A 12,500-nucleotide genomic window follows, 5' to 3' on the forward strand; every position below is an offset into this window, starting at 1 on the left:
TAAATTTAGTATTTGTTTACAGACTTGAATGTAATCTGAATAGTTGTCCGCTACCGTAGCTTACAAGGCACAAGCGCACACGCACTCACACACGCAAAAACCTGGTGTTAAATGGATCTTGACACTGCCAAGACTAATTATTATTAGTTTACAAAGCTTTTTACATCACAAAATCATTTCCGGCTTCGACCAGTACCCTAGGCCGACAACACCGCAAGAAACTCTACAGTCCAAGACGCAGACACCTTTTGGCTCAAACAAAGCAGCTTAACAGGTAAGACGAATAGGTATTCTACTGTACGTTACCCTACTGCCATCTTTCGGCTTTCAAGATGTTGGTATGGCTGTAAGTCCTTCAGACGACTGACAAGGATGCACCAGTCCTCACGACACCGCAACCATTGCTTGACGTAGTCCTTGATCCTTCCAGTCCGTCTCGGCGGCTAACTGTAGAACTCTGCCAGCTCTCCATGCCATGGTCATGTACACCAAGCCGCAGTCACCAGTTCAGTTCAGCCTCCGTCGATGAAAACCCTCCAGTTGGAACACTGTAAAGTTTATAGTCCATAAATCAACTTGTCTTTAGTTTCTTTCACTCGCACAATAAAAATACTCACTCGTCCAACATATTAAGCCGCATGAGCCAATATAATTATTTACACGTTAATTCCTGTTTTCTAAAGCCAAGAAAACGTTACGTAAAACCCTCACATGTTTAAGCAGTGTAGCACAATAGCTTAGGCCTACACAATAACATTAAACACAGAAACAGTCACTCTTCTCACATACGACAGCATGACATGAAAATATAACCGGTTTCAAACATACCTCAAAAGAGTGTAAAGCCAACATTTAGTACAGTCGCCGGCCTGGCATGAATATGAAAATGGAAGATATCACGTAGACTGATAGGGAAAGTTCGTCAGTCTTCATCCTTCTTCAGTCAGATACCTAAAACAGGAGCCCGTCTGCTAAAGTGTTACGAAAAACATGAGTCGAGCTTGGCTCCTTGACGGCGACTGATTTTACAAAGTCGTTCTTGCTATGACATTGCCAGTGAGCTGTCGTCTGCATTACTTGCACGTGAAAAACCTTGTCAGTTACACAAAGGTTCAACTGCGGTCAACGCGACGGTATGCAGCCTATAGCCCTTTCCAATGTCTGACCATCGCTATAGTCTATTCTATTTACAACAATACACATTACCACAGATACGAGTAAACCGCTTCGTAACATCACCCCCTTTCCTCAAAAGAAAATGAATTGTTGAAAAAACGATGAAATTTTCTGAATCTCGATCAGAGATTATCCAAAAAATCAAAAGAATTATATATAGGTCATGTTCAGAAGCTGTTTAAAAAAAATATCATGAATGAAACTCGAGTAAGACCTTGCAAGAATATGCCAGTCAACACATCAAATCAAAAATCAAATCAAATCTGAAAATGTTACTGGATAAACAGGACAAACAAAACAATCATTCACACCCGTGTAAGCGCACGTGCCTTGAGATAGAAAACAATACTGTTAAAGGGTCAAACAAACAAACACTATTGGGCGCCAGATGTTATGGAGTGGTATAGCCCGGTTTTTAGACAATCATAAATGCCTCTACACAACTCTATAAATTTAGTATTTGTTTACAGACTTGAATGTAATCTGAATAGTTGTCCGCTACCGTAGCTTACAAGGCACAAGCGCACACGCACTCACACACGCAAAAACCTGGTGTTAAATGGATCTTGACACTGCCAAGACTAATTATTATTAGTTTACAAAGCTTTTTACATCACAAAATCATTTCCGGCTTCGACCAGTACCCTAGGCCGACAACACCGCAAGAAACTCTACAGTCCAAGACGCAGACACCTTTTGGCTCAAACAAAGCAGCTTAACAGGTAAGACGAATAGGTATTCTACTGTACGTTACCCTACTGCCATCTTTCGGCTTTCAAGATGTTGGTATGGCTGTAAGTCCTTCAGACGACTGACAAGGATGCACCAGTCCTCACGACACCGCAACCATTGCTTGACGTAGTCCTTGATCCTTCCAGTCCGTCTCGGCGGCTAACTGTAGAACTCTGCCAGCTCTCCATGCCATGGTCATGTACACCAAGCCGCAGTCACCAGTTCAGTTCAGCCTCCGTCGATGAAAACCCTCCAGTTGGAACACTGTAAAGTTTATAGTCCATAAATCAACTTGTCTTTAGTTTCTTTCACTCGCACAATAAAAATACTCACTCGTCCAACATATTAAGCCGCATGAGCCAATATAATTATTTACACGTTAATTCCTGTTTTCTAAAGCCAAGAAAACGTTACGTAAAACCCTCACATGTTTAAGCAGTGTAGCACAATAGCTTAGGCCTACACAATAACATTAAACACAGAAACAGTCACTCTTCTCACATACGACAGCATGACATGAAAATATAACCGGTTTCAAACATACCTCAAAAGAGTGTAAAGCCAACATTTAGTACAGTCGCCGGCCTGGCATGAATATGAAAATGGAAGATATCACGTAGACTGATAGGGAAAGTTCGTCAGTCTTCATCCTTCTTCAGTCAGATACCTAAAACAGGAGCCCGTCTGCTAAAGTGTTACGAAAAACATGAGTCGAGCTTGGCTCCTTGACGGCGACTGATTTTACAAAGTCGTTCTTGCTATGACATTGCCAGTGAGCTGTCGTCTGCATTACTTGCACGTGAAAAACCTTGTCAGTTACACAAAGGTTCAACTGCGGTCAACGCGACGGTATGCAGCCTATAGCCCTTTCCAATGTCTGACCATCGCTATAGTCTATTCTATTTACAACAATACACATTACCACAGATACGAGTAAACCGCTTCGTAACAGTGGACACTTTGTGTGCTATTCCGGATAAAGGCCATCATGGAGATTATAACGAGTATAACAAGTTACATACACTTGGCTTGATTTCATATAATGTAATGATGTCAAATTTTGATGGGGTCGTTCGTGACAAAATACAACTAAAAACATGTCTATAATTACTCGCTCAAAACTACAGAGATCTTTGGAATTTATCGAACACAAAAAGGATCACAATGAGGTAACTTTCACATGTAAACCCTGTTGCTTCCCGACATGGAGGGCAGTCATCCGATACAGATACGCGATTGACTTGCCTTCCCGAGGTTACTCCACAACATGGACAGATTACAAACGCAAGAGCGGACATGTTGAAATTATTGACTGTGAAGATGACTACTCAGCATCATCTATCGTCATCACCCCCACCCCAGCGCAGCTGGACCAAACCACTGTTCGTCTGCACCATGCGAGCCAGAAACTGCTGACCATGCATTTCTATCCTAAGACCAACATGTTTTTGGTCCAAGGCAAGCTGTGCCAGGACTGGGTGAGAGATGATTTTCAACGCTTGCAGGGAGTGGTACACGGGCTGATGGACCTAGACAACATGTCTGGCAGTGCGTCACACGCCGTGTACAGCACCGTACCTCTGGACACGCCCCCTACTGCTGGCAATTCTTCCAGCGCTATCGCTGCTGCTACTGAAGGTGGCGATGACTCGGACATCAGCGTCTCAAGCGACGACAGCACTGTTGCAGCTGCAACTGAAGGCAGTGACAACATCGTCTCGAGCGACGACAGCACTGTTGCAGCTGTTACGGAAGGTGGCGACGACTCGAACATCAGCGTCTCAAGCGACGACAGCACTGTCGCTGCTGTTACTGAAGGTGGCGGCGACATCATCGTCTCGAGCGACCACAGCACTGTCGCTGCTGTTACTGAAGGTGGCGGCGACATCATCGTCTCGAGCGACCACAGCACTGTCGCTGCTGTTTCTAAAGGTGGAAGTGACATCATCGTCTCGAGGGACGACAGCACTGTCGCCGCTGCTACTGAAGGTGGCGGTGACATCATCGTCTCGAGCGACCACAGCACTGTCGCCGCTGCTACTGAAGGTGGCGGAGACATCATCGTCTCGAGCGACCACAGCACTGTCGCCGCTGCTACTGAAGGTGGCGGTGACATCATCGTCTCGAGCGACCACAGCCCTGTCGCTGCTGCTAACAACAGCACCCCCAGCATCGACAACAAACATGCCGCTACTTCTGACATTGATGGTGACGGTGACGCTTCCACCGATAGTACAGACACTTGTGTACATGACATGCTCCGTGCCATGGTTGAGAAATTAGCCTCTGAACTAAGAGATCTCAAGGTCCAAACGGACAGAAAGATTAAGGCAAATGAGGGTGGGCGTGACAGAGAGGTGAAGGACTTAAGCGAGCGACTCACAGCTCTTTCCAGAGACAATGAGGGCTTAAAAAAGCGCTGTCAGGCTCTAGAGAGCAAGGTGAAAGACCTGCAGAAAGAGAACAAGACTGTCCAGCGCTCACCGTCTCCCGAAGCCCCACCCCTGCAACAGTCACCTGAAGGCAAAGTCGCTCATGCTCAGCCAATTAGCGTGACCACGAACTACGGCCGCTACGCCCATCACTCAATTGACACGGCACTCATTACCGAGCCTGAGCCCCAAGCTTGTAACAGTCAGTCATCCCCGTCCTCCATGGTCCGCCCGCGGACTACCAAATCAACCGAGACGACAGACACTCAGAGGAAGACAACTCTCCGCCTCCCAACCTCCTGCACGTGTCTGCTTATTGGAGATTCCAACCTTAGACGCGTGTCCAGGAGACGGCTTGATCGGTCAGGACAAACGGAGGTGAGAACCTTAAGTGGGATTACCACCCCTCAACTTACTACCGTCATTGCCAGCAGCAACACTTTTCCTGACGTTAGGAAGATTGTTCTGCATGTCGGCACGAATGACGACATACAAAACACGAGTGAACTTCAAAGAAACTATAAGACGCTATTATCTGAAATACCGCTACGCTTCCCTAATGCGGTCATCTTTGTCGCAGCCATCCCTCCACAGGCTCAGCGCAAAGTTACACGGCAGATTCTGCAAGTTAACACTGAGCTCGCGTCGCTATGTGATGGTGTAAAGGTGCAGTTCTTGGCACTGTCGGATATCTGGCGCCTTGACAGTGACGGTCAAACTGACCCAGACATATTGCAAGACAAGGTCCACTACTCTGCAAGGGGCCTGTCTCTACTCGTAAAGGACATCAAAGCCATCGTTTTTGAGAAGCGACTAGGCAGAGCTTCGTTTGCAGACGTCGTTCGAGGCGGAGCGCCTCCGCCCAAATCACACCAACCACTGCAAGAGAAGCAGCAGCAACAGTCACCTCACCAACAACAGCAATGGACACCTCATCAACAGCAGCAGCAGCTGCCACAACAGCAACAGCCGCCGCACCAGCAACAGCGGCAGCAACAGCAGCAACAACAGCCGCCGCACGAGCAACATCGGCAGCAGCAGCAACAGCCGCAACAACAGCAGCAGCAACTGTGGCAGAAACAGCCACCACTACTACCGCCACCGGCCAACCAACCATTTACTCAACAGCACGTCAGCCATCCCAGTCTCCCCTTGTCTCCACGTGGGGAACATCAATATCCCACAATGTATTACCCCCCTTGGATGAACGCCTTCAGGCAATATCAACTCAGCCCCTTTATGCACCCACACACCCAGCCGTCCTTCTATGGGCAGTGGCCCCCCGGGATGCACCAAGCATCCTACTAAGTAGTTTCAAAAGGCTAATTCAAGCATGTACGTAGGGCGTGAGTGTATGTGCGTATGTGTGAGTGAGTGTGTCTAAACTCATGTAACTGAAAGTACACTAATAAGTGTACCGAAACGAGTGTGATTTCGCACATGCGATTTCATAACTATTAACTATGTCGTTCAACACCTCCAGACATTGTGTTAATTTTGTCCACGACCCCCCAAGTATTCTGCTGCTTTAACAGTGTGAAATCATCTGCATCCAAACACGCGTGTGTTTCTTCTTTGTGTGTGTTAATCTACGATTCAGACCCGTTTGCGGAGAGACTATGAATGCCTCTGCTTAAAGAAAGTGAAATCGTGTTGGCGTTGTGGGGATTTAATGTAGCGCATCGTTCATCCCTGTTCGAACTGTTCAATTTTATTTTATCATATTCTGTATGTGTATGAGTTCAGTGCTAGCAGGAACATTTATAATTGCTGTGCATCGAACGCTTATAACATTTCGCAGAATTTTTTTAAATCCTGATTTACTACTTCTCACTTGACTTTTCCCTTAAGTTAGCCAGTTACTGAAGTCGTAACTTGTTTGCTTCACTTTTTACTCTTTGTGCATTAATTTTTCTCCGTGTTTGTTTATTGATTTCATCTCTCAGATTTTTGGTTGTTGTTAATAATTTTGTTTATTATATTATGAATTTAAACGTGTCAAAACACACTCTCCAGGTTGGACATCTTAATGTCTATCATCTCGTTAACAAAGTGCCTGATATATGCGTGCTGCTAAACCAAAGCTCAAAGCCAGTTCATGTTTTTGGGATGAGCGAAACACGGCTCGACTCGAGAATTGCCGATAACTTGATTTACATTCCCCAATACTCTGTTTTGCGACGCGACAGCGCAAGGAAGAATCAGACAGGCATTGCAGTCTATATTCATGAATCAATTTCTGAATTTGCAACACGAAGAACTGATTTAGAGGACGACAATATTGAGTGCGTTTGGATTGAAGTAAAAAACTGTAAATCCTCGCCTCTGCTCATAGGTTATATATATCGTAACCCTGCCGAAACTTCGATTTGGTCAGAATATTTCATTCAGATGATGGATAAAGTCAAATCACGCAATAAAGATATTGTATTGCTTGGAGATTTTAATATTAATCTGAATAAGCCTCAAACAGTATGGAATTCAACAACAACTTTATTAGGTCTTCATCAACTGGTTCTGAACCCAACAAGAATAACAGACACAACTGCAACTCTTATTGATCACATATATACTGATAATAAGAAGATTGTTTCTAATGTGTATGTGTCCAATTCCAGTATTAGCGATCATATGCCTATTTTTTGTTCGGTCTCTATGCGCTTGCCTAAATCAGGACCAAAAGGCCACACGACCATAGAATACAGAAGTTTTAGACATTTTGATGAGTCTGCATTTTTTCGTGATCTTAGTGAAGCTCCATTTCAGAGCGTTTTTGATTTCAGTCTTGCAGATGATGCTTTTGATCAATTGTATAGCATTTTAAGCACAATTATAGATAAACACGTGCCCCTGCGTCAGCATAGAGTAAAACATGCCAGACTTCCGCCTTGGTTAACATCAGATATTATAGAGGCGATGGCTCTGAGAGATTATTTCAAGGAAAATAAGATGACAGACGAATATAAACAGCAGAGGAATGAGGTGTTAAACCGTGTGAGACAATCCAAAACTGGTTACTTTGATAAATTAATTTCCGATAAGAAAGATACTGCAACAATTTGGCGGGCAGTAAATGAAATCCTTGATAAATCTAGGAAAAGGTCAACTGCTAATCTAACAAAACTATCTGCGGAAGAATTTAATAATTATTTTATATCTTTAGCGGATAAATTGAAGGCTTCTGTGGCAGAAACAAATTCTCGGGATAGAGATAACTGTTTTGAAAAATTGGACGAATTCTGTCAGCGGAACAGAATAAACAATGAAGCGTTTATCATTCCTCCGATTGCAGTTCATGAGGTCGGAACATTTATTGAAAACCTGGAGAATAAAAAGTCCATGGGTCCTGATAAAATACCCGTGAAGTTATTGAAGCTTTCTCTACCGTATATTGTGGATTCGCTCACGTTTGTATATAACCTTAGTATTGAGCAGAACTTTTTTCCGTCTAAATTGAAAAGCGCCAAAGTCATACCCCTTCCCAAATGTAAAGATCTCTCAGACCCAAGTAATTTTAGACCCATTTCTTTACTGCCTGTTTTGTCAAAACCATTAGAAAGGCATGTGCACAAGCATCTTCTTGCTTACATGGAAGAACAAAATTTGTTCCATCAGTTTCAATCCGGTTTTCGGTCCAAGCATTCTTGCCACACAGCTCTTACGTCTCTCTGCGAAGCTTGGCTGTCAGCAATGAACAAGTCTGAAGTTACAGGAGCATTGTTTTTGGACTTTAAGAAAGCATTTGACTTAGTCGATCATTCCATATTGCTGAAAAAATTACACTATTATTTGAGAAACGATTCGGTCTGTGACTTCTTTAAATCGTATCTTGCTGACCGGACACAGTATGTCACTCTACAATGCCAGAATTCGTCTACTGCACTAGTAAGACATGGCGTCCCTCAAGGGTCTATATTAGGACCTATTCTCTTTTGTATTTACGTTAATGATTTGCCTTTACATGTATCGGATGATAAAGTCAAATGCGAGTTTTTTGCAGACGATTCGTCTATCCATACCAGTAACACCTCGTTGGAATCAGTAAATTCTTCCCTGAAGAACACTTTGGACGAAGTTGCGAAATGGTGCACATCAAATGCCATGATACTGCACCCAGAAAAAACTAAAAGCATTGTTATTACCACAAGACAAAAGCATCAGCTAAGTCCTCTTAAATTACAACTGACCTTAGGTACAACTCAAATACAGCAAGTTAAAGAACACCGCATACTTGGTGTAACTGTTGATGAAGAAATGAAATGGCAAACACACATAAGCAACCTCTGCAAAGTGTTATCAAGGAATTTGTATTTGTTGTCAAAACTCAAACATTATGCGAAGTCTGAAACATTAAAAATGTTCGTTCATGCTCATATAATGCCTCATATTAATTTTGCTTCGACATTGTGGGATGGCTGCAGCGATGTTCACTTATTAAAACTCAATTCTTTGTACCGTCGTGCTGCAAAACTTATCCTGTATGAATCGCACATGTCTACAGAAATGAAGTTAAACATCCTTAATTTCCTTCCCCTAAAAACCCACCTTGCATACAATAAGGCTGTCTTTATGTATAAAGTAGTTCATGGTGATGTGCCCAGTTATGTGCAATCCTATTTTACACATGTTACGAAGAGGTATGGGTCTCAAAATTTACTTCCTCCAATTCCTCGTATAGATCTTTATAAATCCAGCTTAGCTTTTTCAGGATCATCTCTGTGGAATTCTTTGCCAATAGAAATCAAACGATCCGCATCATTAAAGGCCTTTAAAAGGCAGTTGCACACATATTTGAGCACACTATAAACTGCCCCTGATGTCTAGTTTCCATTGTGTACTCGGATAATGTATGCAATGCTCTTAAGTGTTTGTTTGTTTTTTATGTTTATACTCGACCATTATTTTGATGTTTTACTAGTTTAATACTTTGATTAGATACTGTTCATTTTAGGTATGAAATGATAGCATGTGCTTGTGTGTAGATATGCGAGCGCACGCTCGCGCGCGCGAGCATGTGTGTGTGTATATATGTGTGTGTGTGTGCGTCTGCATGTGTGTGTGTGTCACGTTTCAATATATCACTTAAGGTGATTATGAACCGGTTAATTACTACTAATTAACTAACCACACCACGATCCACTCTCGCAGTCATACAATTAAATAGAGTCAACAAAAGTATAAGTTTCAGACGCCTGTTTATGTATAAACTCGCCACCTCCCTCGAGCCTTCACTCAAAATATGTTCCTTTTACGTTCTCAACACGTAAAAAACCCGTGGTCACTGACAAAATGCCAGTAGTATATAGAAAATTATAGTAACACGCTGAACCCGTGTAAATACAGTCAAAATGAGAATGTTCTGTTCAAAAAGCTCTAGTTCATGCAGGGGTCACACACCCCACGTTGTCACTACTCCAATGAAATCACAGATAAGGAAAAGACAACGGTGGTCAACGGGGTGCGTAAGACACGGTGCACTTAGCTTTCTTTCTGCTGCTGCTGCTTAGCCGGTATGCTGGTTAGCCGGTTCGCTGGTTAGCCGGTCCGCTGGTTAGCCGGTTCGCTGGTTAGCCGGTCCTCTGGTTAGCCGGTCTCCTGGTTAGCCGGTCTCCTGGTTAGCGTAGCTTCAACAGGTCCCGCCAAAGTCAGCCGTGCAGATGTTACAGGAACACGTAACAAAGCGAAGCGAAGGCTGCAAACAGAAAGCATCTGTGCACTAAACATGTCAGCTACCCCTCACCCACCACCTTAAAACATGTCATCTTTAAATATCTCATCGAGCACGTGGGCCTGCACAAAACGGACTTTTTACAACAACAAAACAGCCATTTTCCGTCCTTCTCTCCCTATCTGCAAAAACCATATACAGATTAGTATTTTAGCGTCACAGAGAGTAAATTATGCGCTAACCTGGAAAGAACAACAGAGAGTATTTCATTCCACAAACACAGACTCATCAACAGCGTTAAATAATGATTTATTACCTCAAAAGCCTATGATTGTACTCTCATGGAAGCAAAAATCCGCTTCCTCCCTGGAACAGCCTCTGTTCGTCAACAGTGACCAAAAACGTCCAGAACCCCTTGTCGAATCCTTATGCGAAAGCCATCGCCGACGAAGGAATGTTGACGACTTGTCCTCAGCAAAATATGTGGCAGTGTGAAGGAAATAACCGGTGGAAGCTCCCCTAGAGTGCCGAATACAATATTCGGTGAAAAACCATCATACTCTAGAAACTGTGTATTAGATCCTTCCCCTTCTGCCGCTGGGTGTCAAGTGCGCCGCCCTTGTGTCTCAGTCAGACAACCTAGCCAATAACACGTGACTGACCTTGTCACAAAACCAGTCCAGCTATACACAATTCTGCCTCCCCAAGCAGAAAAAAGACACGAGAAACTCAATCCCTGAAAATCCCGTGTGCGCTGTCAGCGAAAAACCGTCAGCCCTATGACAGCAGAAACCTCCACTGTAAAACTCGTGCGCAGCAAACCCTCCGTGTTCATTGAGCACTGTCAGCAAACTCTGCTGTAGCCCAATATCACGCACAGGCGCTTTCTATCATACATTGACCCAGAACAGGCACTCTACTGAGTGACACTTTCTTGGTCTCTGTCACCCGATCGTGACAGTGTGCATGTGTGTGTGTGCATGTGTGTGTGTGTGTGTGTGAGTTTATGTGTGCATGTGTGTGTGTATACGTGGGTGTGGATGTGTGTGTGTGTGTATGTGCGCAGTCTTTGCTTTCGTTTACAATTATTCTCTGTATATGTTCCAAGGACAGGTTGGAAGATTAGGCTAAGCCTAAAACCTTTATCCTTATGTAATAAAGTTCTGAGTTCTGAATCTCTCTCTCTCTCTCTCTCTCTCTCTCTCTCTCTCTCTCTCTCTCTCTCTCTCTCTCTCTCTCTCTCTCTCTCTCTCTCTCTCTCTCTCTCTCTCTGATTTCCTTTAACTGATGATCAGTTGATTTACCATTAACCATTTTATTGTTTTCTCAGGCGACAAAAGGGCTACTCTTCAAGAGTTTGAAACCGAGTTCCCAAAGGTAAGTAAGACATTTCGCTATCTTTATGGAACGATTTAAACAAAATTAAAAAGTTCACGAAAGCTCACCACATCTTCATCAACTTAGTGCTCTTATCTACAGGAATAGCCTCCTTTATCAGGGCCGGATCTGGGGGGGTTCCTGGGGTTCCGGACCCCCCCCCCCCCCCCCTGGCCATCCAATGTACCTCTCAGAGAAAAAAAAATGTGGACTTTGGACCCCTGCCTTCAGTTGGAACCCTCCTCAAACGAACTTGGTCCGGCCCTGTTTATTACCAATTCAGTGCCCCATATGGCTTTTCTGACCAATCAGGACGGATTCTAGGTGACCTGTTAAATGTTATAACGTTCAGGCAGGGACCCTTTTTGTATATCAAGCTAAAAATTGACAAAACAAAGTAAAAATGTAAATCAACAATATCAGCGTGATTTATTCTACAGAATGACACTTCAAATGCTGTCAGATAATACTCTCTTTATCTAAAAAAAAATACCGATAAGCGAGTTTTGTCGGTGGGTGCTTTACGGAACAGCAAGGTACCGCCCATCCTCTGAGTGTGAAATGCCGACCCGCTCACTTGAAATCTAAATTACCTATGTTCGGAAAATCAAGTGAAATTGCGTCACTCGCGTTACGTCAAATGTATCTTTACGTCATTTCCCATCCGCCTTGAGTCGGTTCTAAATCTGTCGCTCTCTATTCAACAAGAAAAAGCGAAGCAACCGAAACGCATGTTGAACATGGTTTATCTTGTGAGATTGTTGTGTGTCAAACGCATTTGATCTGTGAATATTCATCACGTCAGGAGTATTACTCTGATTGGCTGACCCAGGTCACGAGAATTCTTTGACTGACAGGCATAATCAGGTAGGAGCGCTCCAGTTCCCATTGCGGCTGTTCTGTCTAATTCGCGGGGTCGCTTCGAAATTTGTTTTGGTCGAATTAAACGGTAATAAAACCGTTATTTCTAATATGCGGACTGTTAGCAAATGACAACAGTCATGTCTCACAAACGATATCAGCATTCGCCTAAAAGGCTCATGCTTGATATCTTTTTTCTCGACATGCCCTGTTATCATTTGCTAACAGTCAGCATATTAGAAATAACTCATATT

General features: G+C 43.6%; 2 long non-coding RNA genes across 2 annotated transcripts in view; one reads left to right on the forward strand and one right to left on the reverse strand.

Annotated features, from left to right (window-relative positions):
• Nucleotides 1–107: 107 nt before the first annotated feature.
• LOC138952404 (uncharacterized) lies at nucleotides 108–2,860 on the reverse strand. Its single transcript, XR_011451363.1, has 3 exons — nucleotides 2,453–2,860; nucleotides 829–2,172; nucleotides 108–548 (listed from the first exon to the last, which is right to left on the reverse strand). It is a non-coding gene; the product is annotated as an uncharacterized lncRNA (long non-coding RNA).
• Nucleotides 2,861–11,335: 8,475 nt separating this feature from the next.
• The window catches only part of LOC138952406 (uncharacterized), a 3,403-nt gene continuing 2,238 nt past the window's right edge, over nucleotides 11,336–12,500 (forward strand). The window contains exon 1 of the long non-coding RNA XR_011451364.1: nucleotides 11,336–11,385. This is a non-coding gene — a long non-coding RNA (uncharacterized lncRNA). The remainder of the gene's footprint in view (nucleotides 11,386–12,500) is intronic.

Source organism: Littorina saxatilis, linkage group LG17 (genome assembly GCF_037325665.1).
Source record: "Littorina saxatilis isolate snail1 linkage group LG17, US_GU_Lsax_2.0, whole genome shotgun sequence".
Classification (NCBI taxonomy): Eukaryota; Metazoa; Mollusca; class Gastropoda; order Littorinimorpha; family Littorinidae; genus Littorina; species Littorina saxatilis.